The sequence below is a fragment of the Pongo pygmaeus genome, chromosome 6 (assembly GCF_028885625.2).
Source record: "Pongo pygmaeus isolate AG05252 chromosome 6, NHGRI_mPonPyg2-v2.0_pri, whole genome shotgun sequence".
Taxonomy (NCBI): Eukaryota; Metazoa; Chordata; class Mammalia; order Primates; family Hominidae; genus Pongo; species Pongo pygmaeus.
Window position 1 is genome coordinate 135,839,350 of NC_072379.2, and position 18,917 is coordinate 135,858,266.

The window sequence follows — 18,917 nt, forward strand, 5'->3', positions numbered from 1 at the left end:
ATTGAACTTCTTCTTGGTTTAGTCTTGGGAGGGTGTATGTGTTGAGGAATTTATCCATTTCTTCTAGATTTTCTAGTTTATTTGCATAGAGGTGTTTGTAATATTCTCTGATGGTAGTTTGTATTTCTGTGGGATCGGTGGTGATATCCCCTTTATCATTTTTTATTGCATCTATTTGATTCTTCTCTCTTTTTTTCTTTATTAATCTTGCTAGCAAGGCTACAGTAACCAAAACAGCATGGTACTGGTACCAAAACAGAGATATAGATCAATGGAACAGAACAGAGCCGTCAGAAATAATGCCACATATCTACAACCATCTGATCTTTGACAAACCTGAGAAAAACAAGAAATGGGGAAAGGATTCCCTATTTAATAAATGGTGCTGGGAAAACTGGCTAGCCATATGTAGAAAGCTGAAACTGGATCCCTTCCTTACACCTTATACAAAAATCAATTCAAGATGGATTAAAGACTTAAATGTTAGACCTAAAACCATAAAAACCCTAGAAGAAAACCTAGGCAATACCATTCAGGACATAGGCATGGGCAAGGACTTCATGTCTAAAACACCAAAAGCAATGGCAACAAAAGCCAAAATTGACAAATGGGATCTAATTAAACTAAAGAGCTTCTGCACAGCAAAGGAAACTACCATCAGAGTGAACAGGCAACCTACAAAATGGGAGAAAATTTTCGCAACCTACTCATCTGACAAAGGGCTAATATCCAGAATCTACAATGAACTCCAACAAATTTACAAGAAAAAAACAAACAACCCCATCAAAAAGTGGGCGAAGGACATGAACAGACACTTCTCAAAAGAAGACATTTATGCAGCCAAAAGACACATGAAAAAATGCTCACCATCACTGGCCATCAGAGAAATGCAAATCAAAACCACAATGAGATACCATCTCACACCAGTTAGAATGGCGATCATTAAAAAGTCAGGAAACAACAGGTGCTGGAGAGGATGTGGAGAAATAGGAACACTTTTACACTGTTGGTGGGACTGTAAACTAGTTCAACCCTTGTGGAAGTCAGTGTGGCGATTCCTCAGGGATCTAGAACTAGAAATTCCATTCGACCCAGCCATCCCATTACTGGGTATATACCCAAAGGACTATAAATCATGCTGCTATAAAGACACATGCACACGTATGTTTATTGCCGCATTATTCACAATAGCAAAGACTTGGAACCAACCCAAATGTCCAACAATGATAGACTGGATTAAGAAAATGTGGCACATCTACACCATGGAATACTATGCAGCCATAAGAAATGATGAGTTCATGTCCTTTGTAGGGACATGGATGAAATTGGAAATCATCATTCTCAGTAAACTATCGCAAGAACAAAAAACCAAACACCGCATATTCTCACTCATAGGTGGGAATTGAACAATGAGAACACATGGACACAGGAAGGGGAACATCACAATTCAGGGACTGTTGTGGGTTGGGGGGAGGGGGGAGGGATAACATTGGGAGATATACCTAATGCTAGATGACGAGTTGGTGGGTGCAGTGCACCAGCATGGCACATGTATACATATGTAACTTACCTGCACATTGGGCACATGTACCATAAAACCTAAAGTATAATAATAATAATAATAATAATAATTACAATAAAAGAAAAAAAAAAATAAATAAATAAAAAAAAATAAATAAATAATAAAAAAAAAAAAAAAAAAAAAAAGAGATCATCTTTTTAAGCTAAAGAATAGAAGCTTTTAAATTACTCTCTGGGAAGGTCTGTAGGAAAAAATAAATAATTCTAGGAAGAATAATGTATGTCTTATGAAACTATTATTAAGATTTCAAAACAGTAAGAAACAACTGAAGAACCCATTGTAAGTAGTGATTGTCATTTAGTGGAGATCTACTTTTAACCCAGGATTGTTATATTTCAAACTGAGGTCAAGGAAAAGAAAGGTTTCTTTGGCATCCATCAGATAAATCAGCCCACCTTTTCCAAAGCTCCTGCTGATAAATACGGTGCTTCCCTGATTTAACTTTTAAACAGTCTGTGTGAGTAGAAGATGAAGGACAAGGCAAGATCTGCTCTTGGCTCATTTTCCCAGTATAGGCAAAGCCCTCACCTTCATTTTCTTGGTTCCTTGAAAATAGAAAAAATTTTTTAAAATGTTATGACTGCCATACCTGGTGGGAAATCACTGGAGTTGAACTTGTCACCCTCTTAATCCACTTATGATGATAGAGTGCTGATTTGTGCATCTAATTACTGAAGCCTAATTATTGCTGCAGTGAAATCTATGTGGCATGTTAAATATGCGCCACACTCCTGGGAATGAGACCTGTGGTTCCCCTTCTTCTCATGTTAGTGGTGACCTTATTTATAATCTTACTCAAACAAAAGCTTTGTCAAAGATTCAAAGTCACCCTTCACAGGCATTGAGAGCTCTTCAGTGTGTGTCTAAAACTAGCATCATGAGGTTATATGTAATGAAGTTTGGCTTAATAAGTAGAAATTACTAATTTATTAGAGTTCCTTGAGGTGGAAAATAGGAATGTAGATTAAAAAAAACTCGTAGATGCATTTTACAAAGTATTTAAAAAGCAGTTTTGAAAATGCTCCACACCAGCCGGCATGGTGGCTCACGCCTGTAATCCCAGCACTTTCAGAGGCCAAGGCGGTCTGATTACTTGGGGTCAGGAGTTCGAGACCAGCCTGGCCAACACGGTGAAACCCCGTATCTACAAAAAATACGAAAATAGCCGGGCGCAGTGGCGGGTGCCTGTAATCCCAGCTACTTGGGAGGCTGAGGCAGTAGAATTGCTTGAACCTGGGAGTCAGAGGTTGCAGTGAGCCCAAGATCATGCTACTGCACTCCAACCTGGGCGACAGAGTGAGACTCCATCTCACAAAAAACAAACGAAAATGTTCCACACCAAGAGTTACTAATCATATAAATGCTACATTCCTTGGGTGGGGAGTATTCTTTTTTTTCCTCAGAAAATGAACTGGCTTAAGAGATGAAAATAAAACACTCAGAATACACATGATCATTTCTTGTATCGAAACAGAAACTAGAAGAAGAAAAGAATTAAGTTCCCTGGGGTCAGAGTGCTGATGGATTATGTTTATCTTGTTAATTATATGGTGATGAGCATTATGGTTTGTATTGTCAAGAATCACTCCTTAATACTCTGTTTCAGAGGTCACAGGTGTGACCCAAGAACCTGTATTTTTCAGTCTTGACCGACAATGTTATATTTATAGCAATTTGCTATGTGCCACATGCTCTTTTAAGAATTTCACATGAATTACTTCCATTATCCCTCCTACCAACCCCAACATGTATGCTATACCCATTTTATGGTTTAAGAAGCTGAGGCAAAGAAAAGTTAAACAATTTCTCTAAAATCACAGTGAATGGCAGAGTTACAAGTCTATATAAAGATGTGTTCTAAGTGATGACCTAGAAAAAGAAAATGGACATAATTGATGACTGTTTGCTAAAAATGATGCTTCCCTGTGCAACTCCTCTCCAAAAGGCCTTAAGTATACTGACTTCTATTAAACATAGCACTTCAGTCACCCACAGACTCTGTTTTATTGATGTTTAAGAAAAATATTCATTTGCCTTCATTGGTTATTTATTTTGTTGCTCATTTTGGAATGCGTAGCTTTATTAGTAAAAGGGGGCTTAGTGTTCTTAATGATGTAAAGGAACAAAAGAGTAACAAATCACTGGGTTTTCCTGTCTATTGCTGGCCAGGGATCTATTTCTCCTCACTTTTTTGCTTTGATGGGTGTGTGTCTGTGTGTGTTCCAGAAGACTCAAGCAGCTTCATGGGTTTATGGAGGCTCAGTAGACAGAAATAATGGAGTAAAAAAGGAAAATGTGAATTCATTCTGAAAAGAGTGTCTAAGAGAGGCAAGATGACAAAATCAGATATTTAATGTAATGGAACAAATGCTGGGAGAGGCTGAGAACAAGACTTAGCAGGGCTGTTTTGATTTTCTCACAGGTATCTTATAATCACCCAGTGATGGTGGGATATAAGTATGGAGGTTGAAGGCAGAGACAGAGTATTGTAATGCTGTATTTTAGGATGACTTCAATCAAGCAAAATCAACTTTGTGTCAGGTCCTGCTTAGTGATAGCTATGAGTTAACAAAAAGGGCAGAGACTTTCAGCTACAGCATTTCCATTTATCAATAAATTTACATTGCTATAAAATTAATCATTGGATTGTCAACTGTTATATAGATGTTTCATATGAAGTGTCTTTTCTTGTCAATAGGAGTAGAAGCTTATAAAAACACAGGGACAGTGGTTTTTGCTCTTCTGGATGGCCTTTAATACCTAGCAAAGCCCTGGACGTCAAGAAATGAACTGAATTTAATTGACTATATTATATTATATCAACGTATCTTTAACTTGCTCTTTGTCTATCCCTGTGACCCAAAAAGTGAGGTGTCCAATTCTGGGCTATTCAATTTAAGGTTTCCACTTCTTGCTCTTTATTTGATTGAAGTTGGATGAAAGAAAATAAAGCCTGTGTAATATATAATATATCGATGTTATATTAACATACACATATGCTTTTACAAAAGCAAGTTTTGGCCTCAGCTACACTTTAGAATGCTATCATTGTACTTTTACCAAATGAGGTTAGTATCTAAAAATAATGGATACAATTATTGGAAGAAATTTCTCATTAAAATAAAGAAATAAACATCAAAGGCAGGTCTGAACACAGAAAGTTTGCATCCTAAATTTTTTTCATGGAGATCGCAAATTCTCTGAAGCATCAAACATATACATATTCTGGATATATTCATATATTCTGGATATATACATATTCTGAATATCTATCTATCTATCTATCTATCTATCTATCTATCTATCTATCTATCTATCTATATTCTGTAGTCTACTACCCATTTGCTGAAGAAAACATGGTCACTGGCTCATATTTAAAATAAGAGAAAAAAATTACTTCTCCTTCGAATACATTTGTCAAAGCTCCAAAGAAATAAACAATCTGTGAATAGTTCAGCACAATTATATATTTACAAAGCATAGTGGATTTAGTCTAACATTTTCCCACCTGGAAAAACTAGGCTTAAGTATCTCCGACAAACAAAAAGCAATACTGCGTTCTTCCCAATATGCCATGTCACCTTTGTAGGACTCACACACTTTCAGGGAAGGGACTCGGGGCTGGGGGTGGTTCTGATGTAGAAATTGCAGATGGAGAGCTGGGCTCTGGGGATGGAAATGGAGAGGAGCGAAAAAGAGCCTGGAGAAAAGGCTGTCATATTTGCTCAGAAGAACCGCCAAATCAGAGAGCACAGAAGATTTCATTGGAGGAGCGCCTTCAACAGCAACTAATCCTGTCATACTGAAAGAAAATTGTAAATGTTCTCTCTAGAAATTGTCCGCCCATTGCAGCTAATCGAACACACACGCACGAATACAGACACGCTCTTCTGCTGTACTAAAGGCGCCCGGGCGCAAAGACCTAGGGAGGGCGCGCGGGCACACACACACACACACACACACACACACACACACACTCTCTCTCTCTCTCTCTCTCTCTCTCTCTCTCTCACACACACACACACACTCCAGGCTGCGGGTTGGCCAGAGCCTGGAAATCGCAGATTTCACCAGGAAATCGCCGAGGTACCGGAATAGGTGTTGCCTCCCAAAACTAATTCCTGCTTCCCCAAACACTTTGGTGAAGAAATGAATCCAGCCCAGCTCGCCGAGGCATCCAGGTCTCCGTTCTATTTTGGTCTCCAGGCTCTTCGTGAAAGCCAGGTTTGAAAGTCTTGTTTGCTTCTCCTTTAGTGGTTTGGCGTGGAGGGCGGGGGCAGCGTCAATTTAACTCCAGTCTAAACCACGAACAGGTCACAGACGAGCCAAGTGGCTGAGACGAGTGTGGGGTGCGTGACTCTGCCTGCGCGCGCGCCAGCCCCGCAGCTCTCGCCAGAGCCTTTGGGTCGGTTCTCTCCCGCCTCTCCCGCCTCTCCCGCCCCACCCCTACAGTGTCTCGGCATCAACTAATCTTTTCCTTTTCTTTTGCAAGATCAAGGGAGAAAGAGAACCGGCGACTGGCCTCGGACTCTAAGCGGTGCGCAGCTCCAGCCCGGGCGGATCGGCCCTGAACCCACAAAGGACTCCTCGCTCCTTCAAGCCTCCACCACCTCGCAGCCGGGGAGGCAACTGGAGCGAAACCAGCGACAGGTAAGGGCCCCGCGCTGTGCAGCTCTCCGCTTACCCACTCCAAGGGCCCTGGCACCAGGGGGTCTCTCTCTTCATATCCCCCCAAACCGGAGGCTCAGGGGTCGGGGCTTGAGGGAATTGGAGGGAGGTCCTCCCCACGTGCAGATTCTCAAACGGAAACTTTGGATCCTGGGGCTTGGAGGGTTGGGGGCAGTGATGGCGGGTCCGGAAGGAAGGGGCAAATGAGGCACAGCGCGAGGCGAGGTACCCCTACGATTCCGAGGGTCACTGAGTCCAGCCGAATGTGGCGAAAGCAGCCTGGGAGCTGCGCTGTCCCGGCGTCGCTCCCTATTCCAGCCCCCCATTCCCTCTACTGTTGCCGACCCCCCTCCCGCCACCCACTCCAGATGCGGCCATGGACAAGACAAGGAGAGCGTCTTCCCTCTCGCCCCTCGGGTTCCCTCCTGCTGGGGACTGACCGCGTCTTCTGTGCGTGTGGGATGGAGGCCCAGCTCACCCGGGCTCCGAGCTGTCCCCCGGCTCCGCTTTCGGAGCAGCCCTCGGGCGCTGGAGACGTTTCCCATTGCGGTCTCCGGGTCATGGCCAACGAGGAGAAGCAATAAGAATGGGGGAAAGGGTCCCAAGACAAAGGAGAGGGAAGCATTCTGCAATCCCATCCTATTTTAGCCCCGCGCAGGAGCTGGACTGTCCGCCGTGGCTGGGGGACAAGGTCTCAGCCCGAAGCTCATGAGGTACCAGACTGTGCCTGGGCTTCGCCACCTAACTCATAATGGGTCCTGAACCGCCCCGGCAGTCCCCGGGGTCGTAGACTGGGGACCGCTGCACCCCTCCCCCCCGCAATGTCCCTTGGAGTCCGCACCTGAGGTCCCGGGCAATCGCCGCTAACTTGTAGCTCTCGGACCCGGACAGGTGCGGTCCATGCCTGGTGCCGGTAGACGCGCAGAAATTCCACCTGTGCGCGCTGCCGGGCGCCCCTGGGGCCCCTCACGGGGTAAGTAGAGACTCGTCTGGGAGCGGTGAAAATTCCCCAGAATTATGGACACATACGGCGGCACACCCTTTGCCTCCGTCCGCCTCCAGCACCCGCATCCTTTTCTCTATCTTCCTGCCCGTCGCCGTCCTCGAGGCTGCCCTGAGACACAGAATTGTCCCAGGCAGAGTCCACCGACCCGCCAGTCCCTGGCGATGATGCCAAGGCTCTTGCATGTACGGAAATACCAGCAGGGAGGGTCGCCAGGGGCAGAGAGGCTGGAGGAGAACAGAGAATTGGAGGTAAACGCTTACAGCCAGGAGAACTGTCGGTGGACATTTCACCCAGGCCGCCCTCCCGCGTCTTTAGGTCAGTTCACCGCCACAGCACGTCTGTGACTGCGGCCACCCAGGGCTCCAAGTCTGCCAGCCCAGGCGCCGCGAGCCAAGAAGAGCGCGGCACCTCCCACTCCTCAAGCTCCGGAATCCCCCACATTGACTTTCTATTTCCCTTTCTTCTTTTCTTTTTTGTTTGTTTTGCTTTTCCTGCTCTTTTCTTAGCGCTGGGTGGCAGTGGGTATGTGGCAGCCGTGTGATTTGCCCATCCCCTAGTACACGCAGCCAGCGACACAAGCACACAGCGACCAGTCCCCACGCTCTGCCACACACCCTCCAGCGCTCCGGCGCACAGCCCCTGCTCCACAGCCCGGGACGCCTGCAGCCACCGCCAGAGTCATGGCCATGGCCCAGGCAGGGCTCTGCGGGTGGAGAGGGGAGTCAGCCTAGACTCCAGAGAGAAACCCTGGGGCAACCCGAAAGGCCTGCGGAAAACTGGAATTGGGGTTAGGTATGAGGGGAGTGAGGCTCTGGGGAAAACGGGCCGGGCTGTGCGGAGCCCTGAAGGCTCCTGCGGCTGCAGCGCTGCAGGCCGCCCCCGTCTCGCCCCGCCCCGCCCCGCCGCTGGGCGTCCCCGCCAGGAGCCCACCCGCGGGCGGCAGCTTTTCTCCATGCTGCCCAGGGAAGTTCGATGACTGGTGCTGGGATGCGCCAGCGCTTCTGTTCGCTTCTGACAATCCTGGCGTCTCCCAATGAGAGGGCTCTCAAAATGAAGCTTTTAATAAACTCCAGAGTAAGGAACTCGGGATTGTGCGGCAAAGGCCGCGCATTGCACTTTGTGAGCAATCGGTAAATATGCGCAACCATATGATAGAAAACATATGCATTTTCATTGATAAGAAAAAAATAGAGATGATGGTATTTTTAAACAGAAGCCACAAACAGGCATACCTGTGCCATTGTTGGGGAGGTAATAATAAAGGCACTGATGATCACAGAAGTAAGAACAATTGACTTGGCCAAGAGACAATTTTAAGCTGGGAACTGTATTCGGCTGCAGTTCAGAGAGTGGACTTTTGAGACTTGTCAAACGAATGGAAGAATTTTGTGCCAACAATGTCCCAGCTTTGCAGGCTTGGCAGCTGAGGACTCAGAAGTAATAAGTTAATGCCAGGTGAATTATTATTGTTACTACTATTATCAATAATGTGTTCCAGTTGCAGCAATACAATGGATAAGCAACTTCCTATTGACTCTATTTGCTTTCCTGGGCTAGACAACAATGCCAATTAAAACTTAAAAAATTTAACCTGACCCTAAAAAGAGGTGAGAACTCCAGCCAAATCTGTTTACCATTTTAAAATAAAGCTCTGTGAATGAGGTGGGGTGGGAATGGGGGAAAGTTTTGGGACTCCAAATTTCCAGGGCTAGACTGCCTGAAAGATGCTTCGTTTTCCTATAAAATAAAGAGGCATGTTTGTTTATAGAAGGGTGCTTGAGGGTGCCTGGAGGCGAAGTGGAGTGAGCAAATAAGTGGATTTGAATACTGTCATAGTTCCAGCAAAAGGGAACCCAAAGAGCATGTTTTCAGCTCTCAACTAACTTCAGAGTCAGATGTGGAAAGAACTAGCAGGTCAAATACTGGTAAAAGTCCCTTTGGAGTAAGTTCCCACAGTCCTTCAATTTTGGGAGACTGAGACTGTTGTCTTTATGTTAAAAAACAAACAAACAAAAAAACCATATTGCTCTAAATTTGACCCTATCCCCTTCATTGCCCAGAAAGTCCAGATAGTCAAGCATCCAGATGTGGCTTTACTGGACAATTTTCCAATTCCAATTCCAGAGCAGCCATTCCCCAGGGCCAATAGGAATGGGTAGTTTCAGAGGTCCAAAGAAAACAACAGTCCCGGACTGCTGGCAGGTAGGGAAGGCACAAAAAGCATGAATGACACTGTCTTCAATGGAAGTTAGGCTGGCTAATTAGGAGTCATATGTCTCTCTGACCCACAACAATGAGTAAAGTTAAAACAAGTACAAAAGAGAGAGAAGAGAAGAAATTAGAATAAAAGGGAAATGAAGAGGGAATGGGAGAGAGAAAAATGAGGGCAAGAATCTGTAGATATATCAATAATCGTGCTGGATTCAACCTCCATCACCGATGTCAGCCTTTGTTTAGAATATGCATATGAGCGAACCCTTTCTATTATCTTCACGAGACCACCCAGACACCATTCTCAATCCTATCTTAAACTTTTCCCACTTTACTCAATAGGATAGAGACTGACAGAAACATTTTGCCACACAGTTCTCTTAAAGAATTGGTTTTCTTTATTTAAATTTATATTTGACTTGCTTGAGATTTTATGACATGGACTCTCTGTGGCATAGTTCTCAATAGACTCCTATGTATCGAATGCCACCAATGTCCACCATGTGACTACTGACAACTGGCTTTTGTTTCCTGTACCCACTCTGTCCACTTTTGGTTCATTGAGCAGGCATCAGGACTTCTCTCATTTAAGATAAATGGCATAAGTGTACTGATTGCATATCCCACAGCTCACCTGGCCTGTGTGGTGGAGGTGGTATGTGGGGAAAGAGATGCAAGTCACCTTTCCTTGGACAGGTATTTTTGATGAGTGTGTTCTAAGTCCTTGGCATTATTCTAAGTATTTTCCTGCATGATATTTTCCATTTTGTCAGTTGCTTTAGCCTCACTGTTTAAAATACAGCCAGGCATACCTAAGAAACATATTAAATCTTTGTTGAATGAGTTAATACAGCAATCAATTTTCTCATTTTATCGTTGCAACAATCCTATGTAGTGGATGATGTTTTCTGCAGGAAGAAATCAGCATTCAGAGGGGTCTGATAATGACCCAAGATCACCCAGCTAGTAAGTTGCAGCCCCTGGATTCAAACACAGGCTTGTTGGACTCCACTGTCTTAGTTCTTATAGTGTGTCGATTGGTTCGCTATAAATAGTTGTGGCACTTGTTTTCCCTGTGTTTGGGGAAAACAAAACCGTGGCATTCAGAAGTTCAATGATGTTCTCCCCATCTGTTAATACCAATTTGCATGTTTTTATTAGATCCTCCAAACCTTAAGCAAAGAAGATGCAGTGCTGAGTAGGTTCTTTGTTGGCATGTGCTTGCTTTGTTTAGTCAGTGATTGCCTCTGGCAGAGGTAAACAAGGGCACCAAAATTTTGGCAGATGCCATTTTCACCTCTCAGCAATACTAAGACATTATTAAACAGAAGTTCTTTTGTCTGGTGCATAGTAATAAAAGATAATTTTTATATCATTCAGCTGAGTTCATCATAGGAAGCAGATCAAGAGACTTTTTCAAGGTGACACAGCTAACCAAGAACTGCATAAGAACACACACATCCCAATCCCATTCTAGTTGTCTCTTCATTTTTTCATGCTAAATGAGTTCTGTTTTTCTATAAGGTTGTTGGCACTTAAGATTCTGAATTTCAATGGCCCCATTTACTTTTAATTAGTATTTATTATCCACATGTGCTTTGAAAAGTATAATGTTACTTTGTAAACTGCTATTAGCAAAGAATGAGGTAGGTTCCAGTTGGTTTGCCTCTTTCCACTCTTTATATATCTTTGTCTTACTTTATTTATTTCTCTTTTTTTTTTCTTCACATATTCTAGCTCCTTCTTTTATACTATGACCTAAATATACAATCATCTTAACTGGTGCTGTTACCATGGTAATGTTTCATGGTAGATAAGGGTACACACTAAAAACTCAGTTTTCTCATTTTCTTTCATTAGTAATGGAATTCCTTCTGTCTCTCTTTTTTTCTCTGTCTTCCCCCATGCCCCCTCCGTCTCTCTCTGCCCCCCCCCCTTCCCTCCCAAATCCAAGCGTTCACTGAATGATGCCCTCTGGTGTTCAATAACTGGAAGCACATTGGATTGGATAGGACAAGGACATCCTTTTTAAAGCTTAGGGAGAATTTCAATTTCAAACGAAAATTCAACTGGACCTAAGCAACAAGGACTTTGAATTAATATGTTTTTAAGCAAAGAGATTAGTGGAATACATTTGTTGTCTGGGCATGTCAAATGTTGTTTACTATGTATACAGTTATGGCAAAGGGGTGGGAAGGATATTTATACCCTTACATGTTTAATATTGTTATGAAAATGTTCTTATAGAAGAAAACGAGATGCCACTGAGATATCCCTGGGAAGACAGTCTGATAGAATATTCTGTACATTTAAGTCTTTAAGACTTCTAAATGGAAGTCTTCTATCTTTAGAATGGAAACATTTTTCTTGCTGAATATATATATGTAAAAAATGCATGTGTGTGTATGTGTGTATATATATACACATATATACATATATACACACATATATACATATATACACACACATACACACACATGAATTTTATATATATATATATCCAGCAAGAAAAATATATATACATATATACATATACATACACACATACACACACGCGTGAGAAAGAGTGAAGATATTTGTTAGGTGAGAAATGTAGAAGTTTTACTCTTACTTACATGATTGTGTGAATAATAATATCAAGCTGCATATTTTTATTAATCCCTAAATACATGGCAAACTAGAAGTGAGGTTGATATGCTATAAACATATCTTCTTTCTTTCTCACTCCAAATTCCACTGCTGCCCTCTGATCAGTCCCCAGGTTAAATCTGTTCCCTCAGAGGCTTCCCTGGAATCCATCCCCCGCTTTCCATCCAGGCATCTTTTCAGACCTTTCGCACCTCTCACATGAACTATCACCAGAGCCATATGCTTCTAACTGGTCTCCCACTCTCCAGTCTTTCTCTAGTACGAGCTACTCCTCACATTGCCAGAGTGACCTTTCTAAAATGCAAATCTGAACATGTCATTCTCCTGTTTAAAATTCTTCAGTGTTTCTCAACTGTCTAGGATAAACCCTGAGATCAAACCCATGTGAGAGCTTCTATAGCTCATAGAGCTGTTTTGCCAGCCATCTTTCTCACAGGCATTTCTTCATCCTCCAACTGCACAAGGAGAGAATCCATGTACATAACTTAGTGTAATGACTGGTACAGTGTACATGCTAAATAAATACTAGCCAATATATTTATTTCCCCTTTATTCTCCTCCTTCTCTTCCTCCTCTTCGTGGAATTTATTATTATTATAATACTAACAGGCAATGATAAGCTTCACACTTATACTCTAGCCATTCCTCAAACTAATAATAATACTCATGAAAAGGTATGATATAATATGATGAATTTAATGAATGTCTATCTCATTTAATCTCTCACAGCCATGTGCACCACCTGGCGCCCACTAGGTGCTCAGTATATTCCTGTTATTTTTATATGCCTAATCAATATAATAATAATGACATTTTTAGCCCTTATTATTCATAGCAACATGTTTTGGAAGGTGAAGCCATGGTTGTTTTTATTTTAAAAAACAAATTATTTACAAAGGAGCTAACTTATAAAAATGCTAGGCAACTTGGATGGTTTTATCTGGTGCTGGTAGTAGAGTAACAGCTAGAACTTGTTAGGGATACAGATGAGGTGAGAATAGAGGCCATATTTTATAAATGATGGCAATATACACTTACATTTGTATTTTTGTCTTCTCTTTAAAATGAAACCAAATGCCCTGATGTTTCCAAATAACACAATTAAGTGGACTTTTTTAAATCACTTTCTATTTTCAAAATAATTTTACTATGTTATTGCATAGTGTGCAACTGCGTAGATACCCATAGTACCCCTCCATTTTATTGTATCAAAGAAACTGTAGGCAACTTCATAGGCTAAGGGCTAGTTTAAGTTCAGATTTCCAGCACACGGACAATGAGTAACAGCAACAATAAAACTGAGGATCTACATTTTTAAGATTAGTGCAAATACATAACAAAAACTGTGGTAGCAAGACAGTCTTTTGAAGCTATCTGTATTTATTGGGCTCAGAAAAGCAGGACCTCTCTTTTCTGAGGCTGAGAATCCTAAATAGCCTTGAATGTTGACCTCTTGGCAGAACTGGGCCCACTTTTTCAAAAGTCAATATTCATAGTCACCAGGTATAGTGCTTTAAATGATAAGATTCTGAATTACTTAAATAACTACTATCTTCTAAGAAGTCATTTAAAAGAGATTAATTCACAGGTTGAGTATCTGAGATACTTTATTCCTCTTGTAAAGATATTGAGTCACGCTGGGAATTAGGGACAGGAATCTAGATTTTTAACAAGCCCCTTCCATGATACTGAGGTGGGAAATCACAGGACTACATTTTAAGTAACAGATTGATGAATTGGAACATAAAAGGCATCAAGGAGGAAGAAGATAGGATGTACAACTCAAAATGTTGCTGCCAATAGTACTATATGTATTTTCCATTAGGGCCGAGACAGAGAGCTTTGTTGTAGCCAGAGACTTTTTGATTTGTTAGGCAAATTCTAGTGTGAACAATGAATAACAACTCAGGAAGACAGCTACAGATTAAGAAGCACATCTTTCAATGTAGAGGAAACCTAGATACCTGTGTGTTTAGATGGGGCACAGTCCCATTTGCATACAATATGTCCTTGGAGTTAAATCAGTCTCGGCTATTTAAGAAATAAGTACTTGATTTCTTTTCTATTTCTTTTTTTATTTTTTTTCCTTCTTAAATTCCTTTCATTCGTTTAATATCTTCACAGATCATATATATCTTCACGATTCCAGAGCTCCTCTCTACATTCTTCTATCTGGTGTTCTGTGTAGATTCTTATTACTAATGTAGCTGGATCAAGCACCTGGACTTCTTCCTCTTCTTCTCTCCCAACTCTAGTGGAGGAGTTAGAGAAAGTGAGAGTATTGCCTTAAATGTTAATGCTGATACATTTCACTGTCATTGTTGCAAAATGTTGTTGCACTCTGATGATCCCAAGTAACAGGCAGGTACGATACCTCCTCTAGGAATAAGAAAGTTATAATGACTTTTCTTGATGTTATTGTTCACCCTTAGTCATGCTGATGATTCTTCTGTTTGAATAAAGCAAATAAGCCGTTCTTCACCTCCTCATTCATGCCAAGCCAATAAACAAGACAGAATCATGTTGGAAAACAAGCTTCTTATTTCTTATTTAATTAACTACCAAGGAAGTCTTTAGGAGGAATGTGATCGTGAGCTAAATAATTACCTGAAGCCTAATTTTTCTTCCTTTCTATAAAAGATAAGCACAGAATAATTTGATTGGTAGAGGAAAAAAATACATTTCACACCCAATTTTACATTGTTGAACACGATGAAGATTTTCTAATACTCTGCCTTCCTTGGCACTCTTACAAAGGGAAGAGCTTCTACCATAACCAGCATGAAAATAGAAAGTGATAAGAAAATTCTACTTAATTGTGTTCTTTGGAGAGCATCAGGGCATTTGGTTTCATTTCAGGGAGAAGATAAAGAGCAGCCCCAGGGCCAAAGCATGTTTCCCAGATATGCCCACTGTTTTCTTGCTTTATCCTCAAAATTACTTTTCTATCAGATTTTATCAGTGGAGTAGGCAGTTATGTCTTCATATGTAAGCCTAAATAATAAAGACTTTATTTTTCTTTGTGCTATGCTGGATGGAGGTACTGAAGGCAGGAGGAGGGGTAGATGATATAGGTTTAATTTCTATTGTCTCTGGCAACTGGGTATCATTCAACAGTAAATAAGCAATCTCAGTTTTGCTTTATTTTAAAATAAGCTTGACTGGATATTTTCCATGACTACTTATATCCTTATTAGGGGAAATTTCAGAATTTGGGGTGAGATACTCTTCTGTGACAATAATAAAGGCAACAAAAACCATGAAATGACAGCTGCTGTTTTTTGAGTGTTTACCAAATTTTAGAACCTATGCCATTTCTTTACATGTATTGTTTCTATACCTCACGCCCACCCAATGTGGTAAATTTATTCCTTTTTCTTTCTAAATCTTGAAACCTTGGCTTGTTGACACCAAACAACTTATTCTAGGTCTAAGAGTGAGTATATGGCTCGACATTATTTCCACATCTAAGGTCAAAGATCAGTTTTTAATGTTTTTTGTTTTGGTTTACTATACCACAAGCAGTTCTTTCAGAGGATATCTCACTATATTATTTGGCATCTAATTCTGATAAGGCTAAGGAAAAAGAGAGAGAGAAGAAAAAGAAATAGAAGCAAGTCTCACTTCTAGTCAGTGTTCAGAAAATGAAGTCATGAAAACAGACTTCACGGTAAAGGAATCAGTCTTAGGTGAAGTTTAGAATCTGTCTCCTGGCAACTAACCTCCTGGCTTAGCATAATTTGAATTTAAAAGTGCTTGAGCCTTCGTAGTTCCCTGGGAGCTCTTTCTGGGCACAGAGGTAGAAAAAGTCTCAGCAAGGCTTTCAAGTATGAAATTTCCAAGGCATACAATATTTATTGATGTTTATATAACATATATATGTTGCAACATTTCTGTTGATTAGGAGAACATTAAGTATCAGTAAAATGTCATTATTTGATCTCCTTCTATTTCATACTATTATATCTATTTCTTTCCTCTGCAAAACAATTGCCATTACTTAACCTTAACTTCTGCATTGCAGATGCACAAACAAAAGGCCAAAGAGACTAGATGTCCTAAGGGATAAACCTGCTTGGAATAATTCTGTTCCTGTTTACATGTCCATTGTTAACTAACCATTTATTTGTATGCCCCCATATCTTCTGGAAATCATGACTGTCTATTGGTAAATGATAATACCAGCTAATTTCTTTTTCACAATTAATTGAAATTTTACACTCTTACATTTTAATATCCATCAATATTTTTACATACTGACACTTTTAATCAAGGATTATCTTTCACAAGGGAGCTGTAACAGGGCCCTAATTAATTAAAGTGATAATTACTCCTCTCCCTCGCAGTTTGTTAGTTACATAACACAGTCTCCAGGAAATTCACATCCTTAGCATTCCTATTTAAATTTCTCTCATTTATAAGGAGATACCTTGGCTTCTATCTCTGTAAGAATTTACTGAAAACTCAAATAAATTTATCATCTAGCATTAGGAAAGAAAGGTGGCCATCTTTATTTTTTGGCAAGTTTTCATATTCAAACCAAATAAAATTAGAGTTTCCTATCATTGAAATATTCAGTTTGAACCGCAGGGGTCGTTTTCATGGAAAAAAACAAGATTGTCAAATGACTCCCCTTTGCTATTCACCAGCTTATTCTAGCTTCTCCATCACAATGCAAGTTCCCGTGGTCCATTCCTCTTGGATCTTTTTTTTTTTTTTTTTCACTTCCATTCCTCAACTACAATTGCTCTTGCCTCTCTGTAGTTTATCTTAGTTGGTAAGGTTTGTTACATTTTCTGGTCCGGTTTAATTCCGTTATTTTAGGACATGGGATCTAGAGTATTGGCAATTATTGGCAGCCTTCCTCTCTTCTCCTTTAACAGCTATTGCCCCTATTCCTATATTTTGGCATCTCTTGGTGTCTGAGATGCACTTTCAGAAATAATTGATGGTGATTCTAAATTCATTCAGTTTATCCCCTAAGATATGGGAATCCAGATCATTGAAATCTCTGCACCAAATATTGGTCAGATTTGCTAAAGGTCATTCCTGTTTGGTTTGCATATTTTAATTAAATTAGTGTGACTTACTCATTTCACTTGCAGTAAACATTTGACTACATTTTAAAACCATTATGTCTCCCAAATTCCCGAGTGTTCTCACTTTACTTTTCTAATACATGTGAAAATGAAATTTGATACCAAGAAGTCAATTATCTAAAATTCAATTAGCTTTTCTTCTGTAACTATATATAATTATTGAAAGAATTTTTTTCTTGCTGCAATAGTTTTTTTAATAGACTTTATTTATTAGGCCAGTTTTAATTTCACAGCAAAATTGAGAAGAACAGTTGCCACAAACCTTTTGGCCCCACACACATCTACTCCCATCCACTATCAACCTCCCCCACCAGAGTGATACATTTGTTTCAATTGATGAACTACATTGACACATCAGTATCACCAGAGCCCATAGTTTACATTAGGGTTCCTGCTTGGTGTTGTGCATTCCCTGATGTCCTAAGGGATATCCTAAGTGTAGTAGTTCTCCTTCCCCTTTTGAGTAAGGCTAAGGCTATTGCATGGCAAATTATCCAGAATGTTACTTAGTTTCATGAGGTATATTATTCTTCATCTTTGTTCATTTATCTTTTACATAGGGTCGAGTAAAGTGTATAATGAAATTATACACTTTGGACAAGTGTATAATGGTATGTAGATGCCACTGTATGCATGTAGCATCATACCAAGTATTTCCACTGCCCTAAAAATCCTCTGTGTCCTTTCCATCTAGTACCCTCTTTACCTTAACTCCTGACAACCACTGATTTTTTTACTGTCACTATAGTTTGCCTTTACGGACTGTCATGTAATGGAAATCATACAGTACATAGTTTTTTAGAATGACTTCTTTCACTTAGTAACAACTTTCTTTCACTTGGTGTGTAAATTCAAATCATTTAAGGTTCCTCCATGTCTTTTCATGGCTTGATAGTTCCTTTCTTTTTGGCACTGAAGGACAGTCCATTGCATTCATTTTTCTTTGGGATTTTCATTAAATCAGTAAATGTTCTGCCATGCTTCTTGAAAATTAATTTTAGCCAGGCATTAGAGAAATATTTTTTTCTTTTCGCCATTATTTTATTCTTCTTTTGTATTTTCTCTAATCTTACATTTCCGTATTCTTAAGCTCTAGAACTTTCTAAAACTGGTCACAGAACTCGTGCTCTGAATATTTTAATTCTCTTTTTCATCTTCCTTTAACCCACCATATCCCTATTTCAGTACTTAGAAAAGAGCATTGTTTCTTAGCATCTTGTAGTTTTTCTTTAACTGTCTTTACTTTCCTGTGATTATATCTTTTACATGATTTTTTTTTAAATTCAGACAACAAAAATCTTTCACTTCTCTCTGTTGAAAGATTTAAGTGGTTTGTTGACCAAGTTTGGACAACTCTTGTATTTCTCTGAGTGTGTAAATTCAAGAAGAGGAGAGGAAAAAGTATCACAGGGCTGTTTACTTTCCACTTCTCTTTCTCACATCATCTTCCAATCTTCAGCAGCCATGGCCATGACGAAGCAAAGTTAAAAAACTGAAAACCTAGTTGAAAGACCATTTTATGCAAGACCATACTGACCCCTAAATAACCTTTAAATGAAACACCAGAAATCTTTTTTGTTTTACCAATAGCAGACAGAGTATTCTTGTTCCTATTTGAGAAGTAAGGGAAGTCCTAAGAGGTTATTTAGTACTCCTCTGAGGTGTTTTCTCTATCCTCTGCCTTTAGGAAAATGATACTGTT

At 40.4% G+C, this 18,917-nt stretch overlaps 1 protein-coding gene across 5 annotated transcripts in view; it reads left to right on the forward strand.

Moving 5' to 3' along the window:
* Nucleotides 1-5,608: 5,608 nt before the first annotated feature.
* CHRM2 (cholinergic receptor muscarinic 2) overlaps nucleotides 5,609-18,917 on the forward strand; it is a 174,490-nt gene continuing 161,181 nt past the window's right edge. For 3 of the 5 annotated variants that reach the window (XM_063667862.1, XM_054496033.1, XM_054496035.1), the window contains exons 1-2: nucleotides 5,609-5,806; nucleotides 6,075-6,232. The gene's annotated coding sequence lies outside the window, so the exon portion shown is untranslated. Of the gene's footprint in view, nucleotides 5,807-5,861; nucleotides 5,988-6,074; nucleotides 6,233-18,917 lie in introns of those variants that run through there. The other 2 variants (XM_054496034.1, XM_054496036.1) reach the window with 1 other exon arrangement.